We start from the raw sequence: 20,649 nt of genomic DNA on the forward strand, positions 1-20,649 counted from the left end.
TCTACTCTTCGAGACTTATAACAATGGGCTAAAGATATCCCTCAAAATTAAAACTAGGTGGATGAGAGAACAAAACGTTCTCCCAACCACTGGAACTACCAAATTGAGACAAGGGATTTATTTTTTAACGACATGGGGGTGGGATTTGATCCACTTATGTGTGCACGAGTCACATCACCATTTTTAATATAGTCTCCTAGGGTGCAACCACACACTGCACAATAACTAAACCTTGCCTTAGGGAAAAAATATCCCCATTCTCGACCATAATATCTAACCTCTTTGGTCTTTTGAAGTAGGAGGACATGGTGGTCCACATTGGTAGACTTATGTGTGCATAGATTACAATAACATTTCTCTAGGCACCAGTACAACCACTTATTCGACCACTACCTCAAACTTCCCCAATGGATCTAGGCTATGGCCTCATAAGAATTGAACCTTTCCCAATGGTGAATGACATATTACTTTCCACCATTGTATCCAACCCCATTAGATCAAAATTGTTATTGTTTTGATATAAAATTAATTAACGAGTACACAAATTTAATTTTTAACTTTTTAATTTAATGGATTACAAAAATTTTGATGTCAAAATTATGTCCTTAAAATTTTTGGTTAATATTACAATATCCTAAGTTAAAATACTAATAAATTAAAAAAAAAAAAGTTTTAAATATAAATTTAATATAACTTTTCAATTTATTTAGTTCCTAATTCGCTTTATAATAAAAGTAGTACAACAATCTAGATCGTGGCTAGTTAATCATGATAGGAATAAGTAATTCAATAATACCCGAGCATAATAGAGAAGAATTTTGGGTGAAAATGTGAAGTTGGGTTACACTTTTGGCCCTTTTTGAGGAAAAATATCATTTTTTAAAAAAATTCGAATTTGGGCAAGCTAAAGTAATTTTTCTGTTTAGAATTTCATTTTATAGTAAAAAGAAAACTTGTTAGAAATTTTATTAGCTTTCTATTGCTTATTTTTAGAATTTTTTTACTCACATTCAATATGTCAACTTAGCAATTATTTGAGTGTGTGTTCTCTAAAAATCAAGGGATTCATAAAAGGTCATGTTTTCTGGCCATAGTGTATTATTTGTTAACCTTGCATTTTTGAAAAAAAAATAGCTGCAACAATCTAGACAAACTCTACTTCGGTATGGCAACAAATGCATATCATAATTACTATAATTTTTTGAATTGAACAAATAGGAAAAACTGTAGATTTTGAATATGTCTAACATAACACCATGTTTCTCATCATATTAGTTAAAAACTAAAAATATAAAATTACCCATTAAAGAGGATGGACCAACATAATGCACCATAAATTTTCCATATTTTTTCACAATGTATTTTGGAAGATACAAAATTTTGATTTCGCTAAATCATAATGACCTTCAGAAAGAAATTGCACGCATTTTACTAGAAAATTAGTTAAAATTAGCAAATAGCTACAAAATTCCATAAAATTTATATCTACTTAAAGTAGATTCAATTATGAAAATGATGGTGTAGGTTTCAAAAGTAAATTCACCATATTTTATGGAGTCTAACCATTCTGAAATTAGATAAAGGTGAACAGAACCGAGATGTTTGAGAGTTGCAAGTTTTCAGCATTTTTTTATTTATTTTTTTCTAGAGGAAAATTAATAATGATAACCATATAATTATAGCTACCACTCAAAATCACATTGTGTTGTTTCCTGGAAAACCTTTAGGATCAGCTTAATATCTCACAAACCATATCAAACAAGGTAAACCATAGTTACTTCTGACAAGCTCACCCATGGGGTTTGAACCAGTGACCTTTACAAACAAATGCCTTAACAGAACACTCAATTACCAACAAGCCCTCATGACATGGGAGGAGAAGGAACTTTTATTAACATTCAAAAGAAAAACTGAAAAAATAGAAAACAATTGTAAAATCATTGTCACATAATATCATACTAGAAAAGAAAAGAAAAATGGCTTGGAGTATGCCCTAACATTATTTCCTCTTGGCTAAGAGCTTGTATTTCTCTGAAGTAAGGAAACGGGTTAACGACCAAAAGTCCAGAGGAATATAGCAAGATGGAAAGCCTATCCCCTTATGTAGCACTAGGGAATAATTACAAGTGTTATTGTTTTCATTGAATAATGGTGATGAGACGACTTGCCATTGTTTTCCTTGAATAATGTTGATAAGTCGACTTGCATTAACCATAGCAATTGGTGATAACTATTCTCACTACTGGTTTGACAAATAAATTATGATATATTTTTTCACCATGTAAGAAATCATTGGATAATAAAATTATATATATGAAATTTAGTTGATTGATGGGTCTAATCTTGTGAAAGTTTCGATGGAATTTGTTAATATGTGTTAAATTATGATTGGAAAAAAATACCGTCCATTTCCCTTGAGATTATATATGTGAAATTTAGTTGATGGATGGGTCTAATATTCTAAAAGTTTCCATGGAATTCAATAATATGTATTAAATTATGATAGGAAAAAAACCCTCCATTGCCCTCGAGCCTGGCTATGAGGTAGAAAGCATGAATGTAATTTCTTACGGGTTTTGTTTTTATTGCCTATCATGTAATTTCATTCAAAGTGGTTAATCCATGCGTTATTTCACTGTTTTGATAGTAAGAATTAAAATGGAGGATTAAATTTAAATGCATGTTTATTATTCAATCAGAAAATGAAAATCTATACTTTATTTAATTGTATAGAAAATTCTCTACTGGATTACATTTTTTTGTAAGCTTGGAAAGCCTACATCTTCATCATGTCCAATATATCACTCTGATCAGGGCAGAGAATTGAACCAATAAATTCACATCAAAGAGTGCCTTAATAGAGTACTTTATTACATTAAAAAAATTCATAACAATTTGTTTTTCAAATCCATAAGAGAAGATTATCTTTTAAGCCTTGTATTTTTTTTTATTTAAAAAGACAAATATATTTCATATTAATTTATGATAGAAATATAACTTTTTATTTAATATAAAATTATAATAAATAAGTAAAAAAATTAATGAATTTAATTATTTCAAAATAGATTTTCAAATTAAATTAAAATCTATTAAAATTTATAATTTTATTTAATTAATAAAAAAAAAAATTATTTTTATTTTTAGAGATTATAATTTTAATTAAATTCCAAAATATTCACATTGTTATTTTTTTTTTCCTTATTATGAAAATAGTATTTTAATAATACACTTGTCATTAATCATTTTACACATGGTAGATTATACACCCTTTTATAATTAGTAATAATGTAAATTTATGTTTTTTGAAAATAATTATATTTAAAATTATAAAATTTTCTAAAGTTTTATATATAATTTATATAAATAAGAATTAACATAGTATTATTTTAAGGTTGGATTTATTAAAGGCCGAGAGGGATCAAATTTCTCAAGGTGCAAACAATTTCTAAAATGTAAAATTTGAAAAGAAGTTTTCCTTTCTAGAGCTTTGATCTATTTTATGAGTGTGATAGATCTGAGTTTAAGATGGATGTGTGTTAAACCATAAAGATTTATCATTATTATTATTTTAAATTTTTTAAATAATACATGCATAGTTGACATTGAAATATATATATATATATATATATATATATATATATATATATATATATATATATATATATATATATATATATATATATATATATATATATATATATTGTAAGTCGAAATTCTATTCATTCGTCAAAAAAGATGTACATCAGGGATAACAAAAAACAGGTGGTCTCACCCTGACCAAGTTTGTTGACCACCGTTTGTAGCATATGACAAAAAAAAAACGAGACTAAGGGCATCGTGCATAACCGAGAAGGCCAAAGACATGAGAAGATAAGTAACACAAAGAGAACATGTGTAGTCATGCTAGTCATCCGACATGATGGAACTTGGGTTGTATGAAGCTATCCCAAGAGGAGGCGGAGGACAGAAGGAACATTAGACATGCCCTTTCAAGTGATCCATACAAGACTCTAAATTCTCCACCTTCTCCAATAGCAGGTTCTATAAACGCCAGACCATCACTACTCGTTCTCGAACCTGACACTGGAAGTAGTGCATTATGTCCAAGGTTGCTACCAGTTTGGCATGATCCTTGCTTCGTATCAGTTCAGCCTTTTCCAGCTGCTCCAGCAAGGACTGTATTAGATCACGATAGTTCTCCAGATAGTAATGTTCAATTTCCCTAGCACCATGTATTGAATGCCCTGCAAACTCGTGCCTACCCATGCCACCACGTCGTGCGCTACCTCTCTGTTGTGGTTCCTGTGACCACTCCCCATGTCGCATCATCGTGTCGTCACCTCCACGACCACCTCTCACAATGGCCAACCCTCTGATAGGAGCGCCCTGATGTCTTACCACCCCAACAAGCCCTAGATGGGTCCAAAGATTGTATTTGCATTTATGGGTCCCTGCGTCCAGCTGAGCCAGCCTTTGCTAGGAGGGAGGACCTCCCTCACCATGGAGATGGGTACACTCTGGCTAGACCAACAATGACACTGTCGATACCAATGTCAAGAATGCAGAAACCATTGGCAGCCTTCTAAACACACCCGACACCTGACCACAAAGCCTGCCTCGCCTAAGGCTAAAACCGACATCCAACTAGGTAGAGCTAAGAGCTAGCACTTCCCTCTCTGAAGCACCGACACACACCTACTAGACTTCCGTGACCCCACCAATCCTACCATGCTAGGATCTGGGCCATAAAGTCACTGTAATTTTGAAAATTTAGAAGAAGAAGGGTTAAACAATACCCGACCCTGCTCAAAGCACTCCGAGGAGTGCCTCTCCAACCCACATCGAAATATTTTAGTCAATATATGATTTGAAATATTGTATTTATGCCTCACATTGTTCACATTAAAAAAAAATTGGTTCATAAAATATTTTCAAATAGATATTTCTCTTATATTACTAAGTAGATAGTTTATATCAATGGAATATTAACTCTTTCTTCAGCTCTTATTGGAACAGGAAAAACATTTTTCCTCCATAATCATTCAAATAGATCTTCAAAACCACGGTTCAAACTAGTTGTGTGTTCCTCAAATTTCCTAGCCACCGTTGATCTGATCACATCTAGCACTCAAAACCTAAGTTGAACATTTGACTCGGCATAACATTCTCTGATTATAAGGCTAGTGATTCAATTACACATACAAGAGGCCCGTTTCAAATCAATGATTGTCTCACACAATCATTATCTCCTCAAGGGGCATTTTAATCCATTCTCAGATTCACACATGTGTGTAACTATTTACTATAGGAACCCACACAATTCTCAATTTCCTTCAGAAATCATACACAACACTTTTGATTCATAGAATAGCCCATATGCTAAAAATCCCTTTATATACATTAGTAAACATGCACAAAGAATCCCTTTTCTAATTACCAAAATGAATTTGATTCTCACTCTAATTATACAGTCTCTTCTTCCTTTCCACACATCTTCTATGCACATAAACTCTTCTTATTATTGACATTGTTTATACCCGTCACTCACTTAAGGAAATTCATTCATAATAGAACTTAAAGTCAATCTGCCATGAGTTTCAGTATTCACACTGAATTGAAAATCTACTTAATTCCATATTACAAATAGAACTGGAATTATTCATTTACACATACATATAGAGAAAATTACAAATTTACATCAAATGCTATTTTATTCATAGAATCTTGTACATACAACTCTACTTAGAATTCTTTTTCACTCTATGGTTGATTTCACATTCATTAGTCCATTAGTTTTTCCCTTACAATTACCATAATTAAACATAACTTTTCGGAATAAAGTAGATTTTCCTAGATATGACCTAAATCTCTCATGTTTTTCAAGGAAGTTTTGTTTTTGCCTAATGAACAAAATATTCCCTATCCATAGCTTTTCTAAAGCTATTCTATAATAATTAAAAGAAACTAAAAATATTTACACATAAGGAATAATAATTAATTTTAAATATTGAAACCCATTTTGAAGATTTTCTTTAAAAACATTCATGGTTTTGGGAATCTCTAATGATCCCCCATCATACTCCCAAGGTAGAAAAAGTTTTTGACCTCCTAGTCATGTGCCCTTTGTTATCACTGGGCTAGAACAAGCTAGGCTGTGTCAACCTTCAACCCAACATAATTGTTTCTAGGAAAACTAGTATTTCTAAGAAATACTAGCCCTCTAGGTTTGGTAGCTAACCTAGAAACAACAGTTAAAGCAATTCATTGTCTTTCCTATGAGTGATAGATAAGAAAGAGATTATGAAGGACCAATCTGTAACTTTCGCTTGAATCCTTGCTTGATCTCTCTCCCCTTTGGTTGATCCCGTAACTCCTCCCCATACTTAACATGCTTAGAGAGTACCTGCATAGCTACAGAAACAAATACCTGTCAAAGCATAATGATCCATCACAGCATAAACATCATAGAATCAGAAATATGATAAACAAATGAATGCATTTACAGTTAACACAATCAATTGGGAAAAATCTTGAAGAACTTTATTGATAACAGGGAGAATTACAACCCATAAGAAGTCTGATCTAGCACCATCCTACCAGCTTCAAGCCTTCTTCACCTCATGAATTAGCAAGAAAAAATGAAGAATAACACAATGCTCTCACCTCAATACTACAACTAGTAGCACTTCCTTACAACTCATAATAATTCAACCTTCTGATCTCTTGGATGAGAGATCCTTTCATAGATGATTGCAGGAGGTTGAGTCATCAATGGGAATGATGAATGCCTCTCTATTTTTAGGAAATGGTTCCATGAAAGAGGGGAATTGGAGGTGGTTTCCTAATTCCCTTGGTCATCCTTGGGTGAACTCAGAGGGGCAAGTGGCACAGGAGAAGTTTCTAAAAGTTTCCATGAGCAACCAACTCTCAAACTCTCCCAGAATTTTGACCTACCTCAGCCATCGCACCTACTAGAGGGCCAAACTGTGATGCATAGCACTTTGACAATGTAGTATCTACTAGACATAGCACCCTAACATAGGGCCTTCAACAATGATTCATTTTAGGCACTTTCCAGATGATTTTTGAGATGGAACTTTTGGGAAATGAAGCATTTAGATGACTTAGTTCTTTTAGGGCATAAAACAACTATTTTAGGGGTTGATGAACCCTAATACATCAACATGTGAGTTGGGGTTTATGTGCCCAAATATGTCTATAACAATAACTATTTCAAACCAAATTTTTACTGAAAGTTAGCCCTTCCAATCTGAGAAGTCTCTCTCAATATATTTATAAATTTGACTATGATAAGATCAAAATACATATTGATAACTCCGTGATTCGTGTGATTTTGTAGGTAAAAGAGTGTGAGGAAAACCACCATTTGGCATTGAGTCAATTAAAGAAAATCAATTAAAAAAAACATTGTTTTGTGGAAGTTAAGGCATTTTTGGTTTACTAATGTGAATATGGACATTTACAGTCATCACAGAAAAATTGAAGGAAATTGGAGAAATATAACATTGAATTCTAGGTAATCAAATAAGCCATGAAAACTAATAACAACATAGAAGCATGATAGGGGGGAACTGAAACCAAAAATGAATCTCAGGTTAAAAAAAAAGGATTGCTACAAACTCTATTTCTTTTAACTAAAAGTATACAAATTCATCTTCCTCCCATCATTGATCCCTTCTCTAAGTCAAAAATCTCCTTATTTATAGAGAAGAGATCCCTCTTACAAAATCTACCACCTAGGCTAGATTTAATCAATAGGTGTGATATCTAATCCTATTTGAGTTACCAAAACTTGATCCATTATAGAGATATTCTGTTTTAATAGAGTTTGAATACACATCGGAGTCACATATACTGTTACAATAAGTTAGGGAAATAAAATTGTTTGAACTACGGCATTGTATTAGTGGAAATTCATACATCTGCCCTTTGAATCTCGCTATGTTGGTTGCTGCTGAAAGTGTTTCGCTGTCTCTGTGTCTTGCTTTCCTGTGTCTTGCTTCCCTCTTTTCTCTGCATTATGTTTGATGACCATGATACTGAATAAACACTGAAATTAACATCGTTGTCCCACATTTCACTACATTCTATTTGATGAGTGTGATGTTGGATATATGCTGAAAATACCCTCATTGTCCTATTGTGGAAGGTGAAATGGATGTTTAATGCTCGTTAATCTGGGTTGTTTATCAGAACCACAATATAGGGGAGGGCATTTTACCATTGATTTATGGTAATTCCTTGATTTTCCACACATGACGTTTATAGGACGCATCACATAAAATATCACATCCGGGAGGTTCTCGCATATCACAATTGCAAGTTAGAAAGGAATTTGGGGAGAAGGAGGTTATGACTGTGTGATTCCCAATTGTGACATCGTAATCAGTGGGAGAAATACTTATCGCAATCTAGGGGGGGGGGTCTATCGTAATCGGCAAGCGAAACACATATAGAAATCAGTAAGGTAGAGGATAATGGGATTCAGATATGAAAATCAACGAGGGACTTGCGATATACGATATCGGTGGTGGAGGGATTGATCACAATTTGTGGGATTGTGATATCGCAATCGATGAGCAGGACAGAACTTCATGCGATATCACAATTGGCAGGGAGGACGTGTGATATCAGCGAAGGAGTGGTGCTAGGTCTTTGCGATATCATAACTGGCAAGGAGGACCTTATCGCAATTGGTGATTAGACTTTTGCGATATGAGATATCAGCAAAGAATTATGCAATATGCAATATCGGCAGGGGAAGAAATATCACAATTAGCCAATGGATGAAATATCACAATCGGCGAGGTGGAGGAAGGACTTGGATATGATAATCGGTGGGAAGGGACATTTTGATATACAATATCGCAATGTAAAAAGGAAAAGGGAGATGGCAGATATGTATTGCAAAGGAAAAATGGAAGGGCCAATAGTGATATGATTTGCGGGTCTCAGCCTTTTAAAAGGTTTGCGACATGTTTTATGAATGTTTTAAAGTATTTCAAAGGGGAATGGGGAAACACGGTTAGAGTTGGGAATGGGGAACACAGCTAGAGTTTTAATGTTAATGTGGCTATAGTTGAAAGACAAAGGATGAAATGGGATGAGTGAACTTCAAAATAATTTTAAACTAGACCTATTCTTCCTCCTTTAATCTTCAAATGTAAAGTGCATCAACCTCTTTCAGAAAAACAATAGATAGATGCAAAGATCAGTGGTGGAAAACCTTATCTAAAATGACTAATCAAACTAAAATTTCTTTCTAGTGGTTATCATGGATAACAATGGCTCCAATGGGGTTGTTGCACCCCTATGGTGCAACAAAGAACCAACAGACCAATTGCCTAACCATTGGGTTGATCCCAATTTGAAGACTCCATTCAAAACAATTTCACCATACTAAAATGAAAACTAAAGCTAAAGGAAATGATTTCCCAACAAGCTTATTTATGTACCAATAACCCTACTCTAACATCTGAAAATCCATCTGCTTAATTCAAGCAATATGAAACCTCCATTATAACTAGTCAAAGAGTAGATTCAACGCTTGGGTTTCTTGACTGTATTTAAGTAAACCATCAATTGGAAACTCAGAATAAAAACTGAATCCATCACGTGAGCTTATAAATGAAAGAAACTTCAGCTTCATTTATGACTATAAAAGACTTACCAAAGGATCTTGGTAATCATGAAAAATCACATTTTCTTGATGAGTAACACCATGAGGATTGAATTCGTTCATAACAGATGGCCTTTGTTGTCCTATGTCTTCAATTCCAAGAACATCATCAAATAAAATGGCAACAACAGATTTCTCTTCCCTGCCATGTAAATCAACAAAAACATTCATGCATCCTTGAATATCTTCAAATATGACATCCATATTGTGTGTATCAAAACTACTCTTTTTCTTATCAAACGAATAAGATATAACCTTTGGTAGTTTTTCTTGAGGAATGTCATCTTGAGTCTAAACACTAACAACTCCTATGCAAACAACATTACGTATTTCATCCATGTCATTTTGATGATCCTAAAATAAAATAGGAAAAACCTGTATATCCAACTCTTCATGTAACTCAGGTTTACCTACAGTGAAATTTCATGCACTTTAACCAAGACAACATCATTAATGGAAAAATGTTCTTGCTCAGGTAGACAACTTTCATCAAATGTTACCTCACTATCCAAAATTTTTAAGCATGTATTTTCAACAACTTGATCTTGAGGAATTTCTTCTTGACATAAAATATCATAAAATGACTCATACAATTGACTGCATATAGATTGATAGGGTTTTAAATCCTCATGGATTTCATGTAATATGACTTGACTGTCAAATTGCTAATCCACTTCATCTTCAACTAAAGAAGAGAAATCTTCTTGCTAGAAAACTTCTTAATCATCATGACAACTAGATTGAGAAGAAAATTAATAAAGTGCCTCTAACATTTCCTCATCATCCATATATTCTAAATCATCATTAATACTTTTAAGATATCAAATGAAACCTTTCCAAAAATTACAACAATATTGAAACAGTGGTGATGAAGGATGAGACTTCCCATAATGTCCAAAAAAAATCAATGGAAATCTTTAAGAAAACACAAGCTTCCTGATGACAACCCTTCATACCATACTCTATCTTTGTCTTCAAGGGTAGCCATAAACATCTTGATGGGACAATCCTCAGGAAACACAACCCTAAGTTTACATACATGTGAACGGAATTTAACCAAATGTAGGCCTGCATCATCTTTATTTTCACTTTAAATATGGGAAGACGGGTTGACCAATCAACACAAGGCATAGCATTTGGAAAACCAGAGATGTGAGACTGATCCATAGGAGCATACCTGACATTTCTTCTTGTGGTAGAACTCATCTTGGAGATCCTTCAACCTACTGATATGTGAACAGTGGAGTCACCATGAAGCTTCGATCTTCAGTATCTTTTGAGGTTGGAGTCGCTAGGGTAATATCAAAACCTTAAAAAAAATTCTGATTTCCTATTACCCTGAGGAGTGAGAATGAGGAGACTCAAATATAATATGGGCAAAGGAGCTTTTCGGCTCATGGAAGATGCACCAAAATGTTATCACTAGGCTGGAACAGGCTGGGATGTTTCAACCTTCAACCCATCATAACTATTTGAAACCAAATTTTGACGGGAGGTTAGCCTTTCCAATCTGAGAGGGCCCTCTCAATATATTTATAAATTTGATTATGATAAGCTCAAAAATATAGATTGCTAACTCTATGTTTCGTGTGATTTTTCTGGTAAAAGAGTGTGAGGAAAACCACCATTGGGCATGGAGTCAATTAAAGAAAATAAATTACAAACAACACTGTTTTGTGGAAGCTGAGGCATTTTTGGTTTACTAATGTGAATATGGACATTTACAGTAATCACAAAAAAATTGAAGGAAGTTGGAGAAATATAACATTGAATTCCAGGTAATCAAATAAGCCATGAAAACTAATAACAGCATAGAAACATGATAGGATTGAACTAAAACTAAAAATGAATCTCAGGTTAAAAATAGAGGATTGCTACAAACTATATTTATTTTAACTAACAAAGTGGTCTTCCTCACTTCATCAATCCCTACTCAGATTTGGAAATCTCCTTATTTATAGAGAAGAGATACCTTTTACAAAATATTCCACCTGGGCTAGATTTGATCGACATGTGTCATATCTAGTCCTATTTGAGTTGCCAAACCTTGAGCCATTATAGGGATATTTTGTTTTAATAGAGTTTGAATACACATGGGAGTTGCATACACTATTACAATAATTTAGGGAAATAAAACTCTTTGAAGTGCGGCATTGTATTTGTAGAAATTCATACATATGGCCATTAAACCTTGATGTGTTGTTTGCTGCTGAAAGTGTCTTGTTGTCTCTATGTCTTGCTGCCCTATGTCTCGCTACCCTTTTTTCTTTGTGTTCTGTTTGATGACCATGCTGCTAAATAAATGCTAAAAATATCCTCGTTGTCCCACTCTATCCTACTAACCCATCTTTCACTACATTCTATTTCATGACTATGCTGTTTGATAGACGCCAAAAATACCCTCGTTGTCCTCTGACCGAAAGGTGAAATGGATGTTTAATTCTCGTTAATCTGGGTCATTTATCACAATCACAATAAAGGGGAGGGCCTTTGAACATTGATTTATGGTAATTCCCCAATTTTCTGCACGTGACGGCTTATAGAATGCATCACATAAATATCACATCCAGGAGGTTCTCGCACGTCGCAATTGTAAGTCTGAAAGGACTTTGGGTAGCAAGAACTTATGACTCTATGATTTCCGATTGCAATATCGCAATCAATGGGAGAAATAATTATCACAATTGCTAGGGTCTATCGTAATCAACAGGTGTAACAGATATCACAATCACCAAGGTGGAGGATAATGGGACTTGGATATGACAATCGGTGGGGGGCTTGCAATATGCGATATCTATAGCAGAAGGATTTATCACAGTTGGCAGGAATGTGATATCACAATCAGCAAGTGGGACGGAACTTTATGCGATATCGTAATCAACAGGGAGGACATGTGATATCGGCAGAGGAGTGGTGATGGGTCTTTGCGATATCGCAATCGACAAGGAGGACCTTATCGCAATCGGTGATCAAAGGTTTGTGACATGTGCGGGGAAAGAAATATCGCAATCGGCCATTGGAATAAATACCGCAATCAGGGAAGTGGAGGAAGGACTTAGATATGATAATTGACTTGAAGGGACATTGTGATATACAATATCACAATGTAAAAAGGAAAAGGGAGATGGCGGATATGTATTACAAAGGAAAAAGGGAAGGGTCGATAGCAATATGATTTGTGGTCTTAGCCTTGTAAAAGGTATGTGGCATGATTTATTAATGTTTTAATGTATTTCAAAGGGGAATGGGTATACACGGCTAGAGTTGAAATGTTAATGTGGCTAGAGTTGAAATACAAAGGATGAAATGGAATGAGTGAAAGAAATGGGTTTTAAAGAAATTCTTCAAAACAATTTAAAATTGGACATGTTCTTCCTCCTTTAACCTTCAAATACAAATCACAACAACCTCTTTTAAAAGAACAACAAATATATGCAAAGATTAGTGGTGGAAAACCTTATCTAAAATGACTAATCAAACTAAAATTTATTTATAGTGGTTATCGTGGATAACACCATTAATTCAAAAATCCTCCAAGATCCCAAACCTTGTGCTGTAGTTGTGCATTCTTCCTTACATCTTGTTATCCTACTAGTGTTGCATTCACTTTTCTAGGCACCCATTTCCTATGTTGTTCTCATCAACTTTCCTTCCTGATGCAAAGCTTCCCAATCAGTTGTAATTTTTTTTTGGTTTTCCTTTTCCTCTTGTAATACGTTACCCCAATCATCCGTCATTAACATCCACAAATTATCAATTTCTTCATCTAACTTTGTCCTTGACTGTTGAAATTTACTTTCATCTCTTTCTTGATGTTGCATATCTTGCTTGTCCATAAGAGTTTCAAAACTCTTACCAAATTTTTCTTTATACATCTATTTCACTATCTAATTCTCATGTCTTACAACATCATTCTCATTATTATCTTCCAAGAAAATTTCCTCTCTTCCTGTTTCAATTTTACAAGTTTAACGTGCACTTTTTGATTTATTAATTTGATCGTCGGTGGCTAGGAATTTTGAAGTATGTGGATCTGCTCTAAAGCATGGTTTTGAATATCAGTGGGAATGAATACGCATAGAAATGTATTTTCTTATACCATAGTGGTATCAAAGATTAAATTGCACATTTAACGGGGCATAACGTACTTTGATCATATGACTAGTGATCCAATCCACAAAAAGGAGGCTCATTTCAAATCAACGATTGTCTCACACAATTGTTCTCTCCTCAAGAGGCACTTTAACTCCTAAAATTCACAAATGTTTGTAACTATTTACTATAGGAATCCATACAATTACCAATTGCCTTCAAAAATCATACAAAACATTTTTAATTCATAGCATAGCATGGATGATCAGAATGTCTTTAGATTCACAAGTAAATGCACACAGAGAATCCCTTTTCTAATTACCAACATGAATTTGATTCTTACTCTGATTACATAAATTCTCCACTTCCTATTTACTCAGATATTTTATGCACATAAACTCTTCTTATTACTGACATTGTCTCTACCCCTCATTATATTGAGTACATTCATTCATAACAAAGGTTAAACTCAATCTATCATAATTTTCAGTATTCACACAGAATTGAAACTCTACTTAATTCTACTTAATTCCACATTACACACAAAACTAGAATTCTTCATTTATATATATATATATATATATATAGAGAGAGAGAGAGAGAGAGAGAGAGATAATTACAAATTGGCATGAAATGTGATTTAATTCATAAAATAATGTACATAAAACTCTACTCATAAATTCTTGTCTCTACTCAAAAGTTCTTGTCTCGGTGGCATGATTTCATATTCATTTGGCCATTAGCTTTTCCCTTAGGCTTACAATAATTAAATACAACTTTTAGGAATGAATTAGATTTTCCTAGACCCATAAATTACTCCATGATTTATTCCCTAAAGCTCTGACGCTTTTCAAGGAATATCTTTCTACCTCATGGACAAAATATTTCATATCCATAGATTTTCTAAAATGATTATATAATAATTAAAAGAAACTAAGAATATTTACGCATAAGGAGTTAAAATTCCTTTTCAATATTGAAACAAAGAATATTTACACATAACAAGTTAGAATCTTGATGTTTTTGGGAAGCTCTAATGCTCTCGCAAAGACTCCTAAAGAGGAAAAATTTCATGACCTCCTTGCCACGTGTCATGAATTCTTGAATCCTCTAGGATCCCCTACCTTATGTTGTAGCTTTTAATTCTTCCTTGCATGTTGTTTTCTAACTAATTTTGCATTCACTTCTCTGGGCTTCCAAATCCTGTGGTGTTCATCTATAATTGACTTGTTGATACAAAACTTCTCAGACAATTGCACTTTGTTATTGCCTATCCTTTTTCTCTTGTTGTACCTTCTTCTAATCATTCTCTTCATCAACATCAAAAAATTGTTAATTTCTTCATTTAACTCTATCCTTGACTATTGAAATTTACTTTCATCTCTTTCTTGCTTCTACATATCTTCCTTCTACATTCGAGTTTCAAAAATCTTACCAAATTTTGGTTTATATATTTGCTTCAAATTCTACTTCTCATGCCTTGCAACTTCCTTCTCAATATTTTCTTCCAAGGAAATTTCCTCGTCTTACAATTTCAATTTTACAAGCTAAATATGGAGCTAGTATGAAGCATGGTTTTGAAAATATGTGGGAATGAATACACTGGAAAAGTGATTTTCATGCAACATAGTCGTATTAGAGCTTAAACTGGATTTTTAACTGGCATAGAATACTATGATCATAAGACTAGTGATTTAATCCACATAAAGTAGGCCCATTTCAAATCATCGATTGTCTCACATAATTGTTATATCCTCAAGGGGAATTTTAATTCCTTGAATTCACACATGTCTGTAACTATTTACTGTGGGAACCCACCCAATTATCAATTTCCATCAGAAATCATACATAACACTTTATATTCATAACATAGCCCAGATGCTCATAATTCCTTTAGATTCACTAGTAAACGTACCAAGTGAATCCCTTTTCTAATTACCAAAATGAATTTGGTTCTCACTCTAATTATATCTCAGGCCTCCTCTCCCTATTCACACATTGGTATTTTATGCACATAAACTCTTCTTATTACTAACACTGTCTCTACGAGTCACTTGCTTAAGGAAATTCAATCATATCAAAACTTAAAGTCAATCTGTTATGAGTGTCAGTATTCATATAGAACTGAAACTTTGCTTAATTATAGATTACACACAGAACTAGAATTCTTCATTTACACATAGAGATAAATAATTGCAAATTGACATGAAATATTATTTTATTCGTAAAATCTTGTACATACAATACTACTCAAACATTCGTGTCTCTCTGTGGTCTGATTTCACATTCATTTGCTATTAGATTTTCCCTTATGCTTATAAATATTAAATCACTCCATGATTTATTCCCCAAAGCTCTCCTTTTTAAAGGGCGCATTTTTTTACCTTATAGACAAAATATTTCATATCCATATCTTTTCTAAAACTATTTTATAATAATTAAGAGGAACTAAGAATATTTACATATAATTAGAATTCATTTTCTTATCATGTTTTTCTTCAAAAAACATGATGGTTTTTTGAAACTCTAATGCATCACACACACACACACACACAAATATATTATATTTCTTTTGTTAATTAATATATTTTTTTAAATGTTAGGTGTCAATTCTGATTAGAAAACATCCATAAATACAATTAGAAATATCTCTTCCCCCCTCTCTCCTTCTACCCCTCTGAAGCGAACAAAGTTCATTCTTCGAATTAAATACTCCAGAAGACTTGGAATATGTAGATATCCATTAAGGATACAAATATTATATATTAAACATGTATGAATATGAATGATGATACAATGAGAGTGACGGGTTTGAATATAGACTAGGCAGTGCCTCTTCATGGAAGCTCATGCCCCATTTAGACATGCCTCTTCAGTACTAATTACTAATTAACTAATCATTATTAAAATTATCCTCATTATTTCTATTTATATTATTTATATATAATTATTTGTAACATTTCCTTCCTCCTCAAAAAAAGTTTTGTCTTGAAAGCTTGTTGATGCAATCTATTTTTTGGTATAGAATGTCTTCTCATCTCAGCACTGTCATCTCCATTGATACTTAGCTAATATGATCTTCTAAGTGACAAACAAAATTGTCTCATTGAGAAGGGATCAAACCATCTTAGATTAATCTTCTGTGGAATATTCTGATCACTGGTATTTTGTAACGAAATTTCATCATAGGAATGGATTGAGGTTACATCAATATCCTTTGGAACATTAGTTTGTTGTTTATGTTTTGAAGGGTCCCAGTACATAGCTTGGTTGAGTTGTCTACTCTCATGATTCGAATGTCGATAGGGAACTTTTTTGGTTTGAATTTCCCTTATTAGGTGTGTTGAAATTTTTTGATTTCCTTCTGGTACTAGAGTTGTTCAATTACATACACAATCTTCATTTGGAATTTTCATCATCTGGATTGTAACATGTGAGTTTGTTTTTCCTTCAACTGATTGATCCTCTTCCTGAGTTCTGATTTTGACTGGTTCAATATTCGTTTATTTATCTTCAACTAGGGATGTTAATGACTTCTTGTCCTTCTTAAGCTTTTTAATTTGTGTTAGTAATTCTTTGATATGATTGTTGTAGGATAAAATGCACAGTGTATGGCGAATGGAGATACCCTCAAAGGTCCTCCCGAGACCTTTGGAAGACTGTAAGATTATCTGCAACCATCACAAAGTTACATGCATGTTCATAAACAATAACTAACTATCAAAGTAGGACAAATAGATTACCTCAAGCCTCCATGTAGATTTGCTGGAGAGCACAATGTAGCTAGGTGGAAGTCCCCTAAGCCAGCTCCAGATCAAGTCCTGCACATAGAAGAAACAAGCATAATCACAACATACAAATCTAATAACTAATACATGAATATATAGAAGAACATCTAGTTACACATAACTAAGTTACTCATGCTAAAAGGTATTGGACAAAAAATTAAATGAATGATAGTACCAACACCACAGAGTAGACAGTACAATTGCAGTTCTATGTTAATGTCGGAAGAGTGATTACAACCATCTGTTGCATCATCCTTCCCTTACCCCTCCAACTTCTCTCTCTCTCTCTCTCTCTCTCTCTCTCTCTCTCTCTCTCTCTCTCTCTCTCTCTCTCTCTCTCTCTCTCTCTCTCTGTGTCTCTTCTTACCAACTTCTTATGATTTGAGACAATGCTCGATAATCAAGTATCCTGTCCTTTCAAATGATCTAACCTCTATCACCATAGCCCTAGCTTTTCTTATGTCGCAATTAAGTTAGGGTTGCCAACTTCCTCCATGGGTTCCTTAGGGTAAAAGCAATGAAGTTGCCATGCTTTTCAGCTCTTTCCCATTTGCCTCCTTCATTAGGATTAGAAATCATCCAAATAGGTCAAACTTGAGATGTTTCCTTGCTTTTCTTGAGTAGATCTAGGAGCACATATATAGATATTTATGAGTCAATTCGCTCCTTTGACCCTTAGAACTTAATTAGGGTCCACTAACGATGTTCCTGAACTAGCAACTAGAGTTAGTTGGGTCACTAACGCACCCTTAGGCTTGTAGAGAAGCTTTATAAAGTAGGTTGTTAGTGCATAGCCAGTGTTAGTGTGGGAACAAAGCATGTGATCTTGGTCTTTGCTTCAGCTATCATGTCCTCCCCTCTGAGCTGATGAGGGGGTCAATTTGCTATATAACAGATGCCCCCTAAAGTGTGAGATCAGAGGCTGCGAGGATGGCCAAAATACTTTACTTAACTGTAATTTTCCTTCTTCAACAAAAAAAGAAAGAGGATTAGAGCTTTGGGTGGTACAAGAAACTTGATACAACACATATATATAAAACTACTAAAATCATGTCCTGAGTCAGGCATTATCATGCTCAATAGCTATGTCAAAGTGATTTTCTCCAAAGATATATGACGATGTTGGCAGCCAATAAGCACAATGAGGGTCCGGTGTCATAATAGAATCATCCTGATAAGCTATCTCCAAGAAACAATCTACGCAACTTGGGAGAGGAAACAAGGCTAAGTGATGCAAGCCTCTACCCAAGGTCTTGATTTCTGCTTCACTGAATAGCATAGCTCGGTACATGTGAATATATGCGTTAATGTCGAACATGCACAAAATCATCTGATTACCAGTCAATAATGGAGACCGTTAACAGACACGAGGAAGGCCACCGATAATGGTGATGGTCTCCAAGATGCACAGTACAATGTAGCGAGTGTGAAAGATTTTTTTGTCATTGAACACCCATAGAATCGCTTAACCAGGAGCCAATAATGAGAACCCCTGATCAAACACAAGGTGACCTACCACTAATGTCTACAAGTACCAAGGCACTGAATGTGTTTCTGGGTTGTCTTCCTAGATAGAGTGTTGAAGTCGATAGGAAGATACCTGTCAAAAGGTAGGCAATAATGTGTCCTACATCAATCGACACGAAACGGGACATGAATGATTTGTTTTTTTATGAATCTTTGAGCATTGGGTCTAAAAAACAGAGGGCATGATGAAAGGATATGCTTGATGGGTTGATGGAGGAAACAAAAGGTTAACCCTTCAACAATAGAGGGCACAACAATGGTTTTAACCATGCAGCATTAGACTCATGAACACCAAAGAGTGTTAGGATATAGAGATGCATGAACATGGGGTATTTAGGCTAAACTCATAGGATGGTAGGATTCATATTGAGAGGCCATCACAAGCAAGGTTTATCTGAGGGAGTGCCATGTTCAAGGGACGACTGCTGCCAAACCACGCTTTCTAATACTAAATGAAGTTGTAATGTCTACTTTACCCGTATGATTAGTTTAGTGAGTCTAGATGGGTAAACTCATCGATATTTTCATATTTTAAGAGTCTAAAATGGACTGTGAGAAGAGAAACTCTATGCCCTATCTGATTAGTTTAATGAGTCCAGACAGGAAAACTTATCGATCTTTCATGTTTTGAGAGTCTGAAAAGGATCGTAAAAAGAGCGACTCTATATCTTGTATGTGTAATTTAATGAGTCCAGACTAGACAATTTGGTGGTATTTTCATATTTAGAAAGTCTGAAAAGATCATAAACAATGACTCCATGGTGGTCCCTTTGTCATAGTTGTTAATCGGGTGCGACAAAATGTTAATAGTGTACCTGGATTGGTTACTTTTCCGTGAGTTAATCTATTGAATCCAGATAAAGAGAAACTTATGTTCAATAGATGTCAACCTCATTTTGTTACGAGTACGAGGTGACGGACTAAACTCGTTTTTCGTCACGAATTTTTAATGAGTCATGCGACAACAAACTCAATACCTTCATCAAGTTTTAACGAGTGAAATGAAGAAAACTTAAGGTATCTTTTTCAGTTTATTGAGCAAGGAAAAAGAGGTAAAAGAACTACTCATGTCTTCTTCGTAGATTTAACGAGCTTGAAGAACGGGAAAAACTCGAGGAATTTTTTATTTAAGAGTGAGAAATGGTCCCAAAAAAGCAAGTTCTCTTCTTGCTATCGTAAATTTTTAACAAGCACGGTGACAAAAACTCGAGATTTTCAATTTAACGAGAGGGAAAAGTACCTAAAAGAATGCTCGGGTCATCTTTATAAATTTTTAAGGAGCCTAAAGAAAAAAAATCAGGATTTTTTCAGTTTTATGAGTGAGAAAAAAGCGCCTAAAAATAATTCTCTAATGGCCTTTTTCAGTTTAATGAGCTAGAAAAAGAGCGAAAAAGAGTTTCTTAGGTCATTGTCGTATGTGTTTAATGAGCCCAACGATGACAAATTCTGGGATTTTTCGGTTTTTAGAGTGAGAAAACATCACATAAAAGAAAGCACTCATATCTTCTTTCCAGTATTTTAACGAGCCCAAAGAAGTAGACT

The sequence above is a fragment of the Pinus tabuliformis genome, chromosome 4_1 (genome assembly GCF_031772625.1).
Source record: "Pinus tabuliformis cultivar Carrire ecotype Pingquan chromosome 4_1, CPIR1, whole genome shotgun sequence".
Lineage (NCBI taxonomy): Eukaryota > Viridiplantae > Streptophyta > Pinopsida > Pinales > Pinaceae > Pinus > Pinus tabuliformis.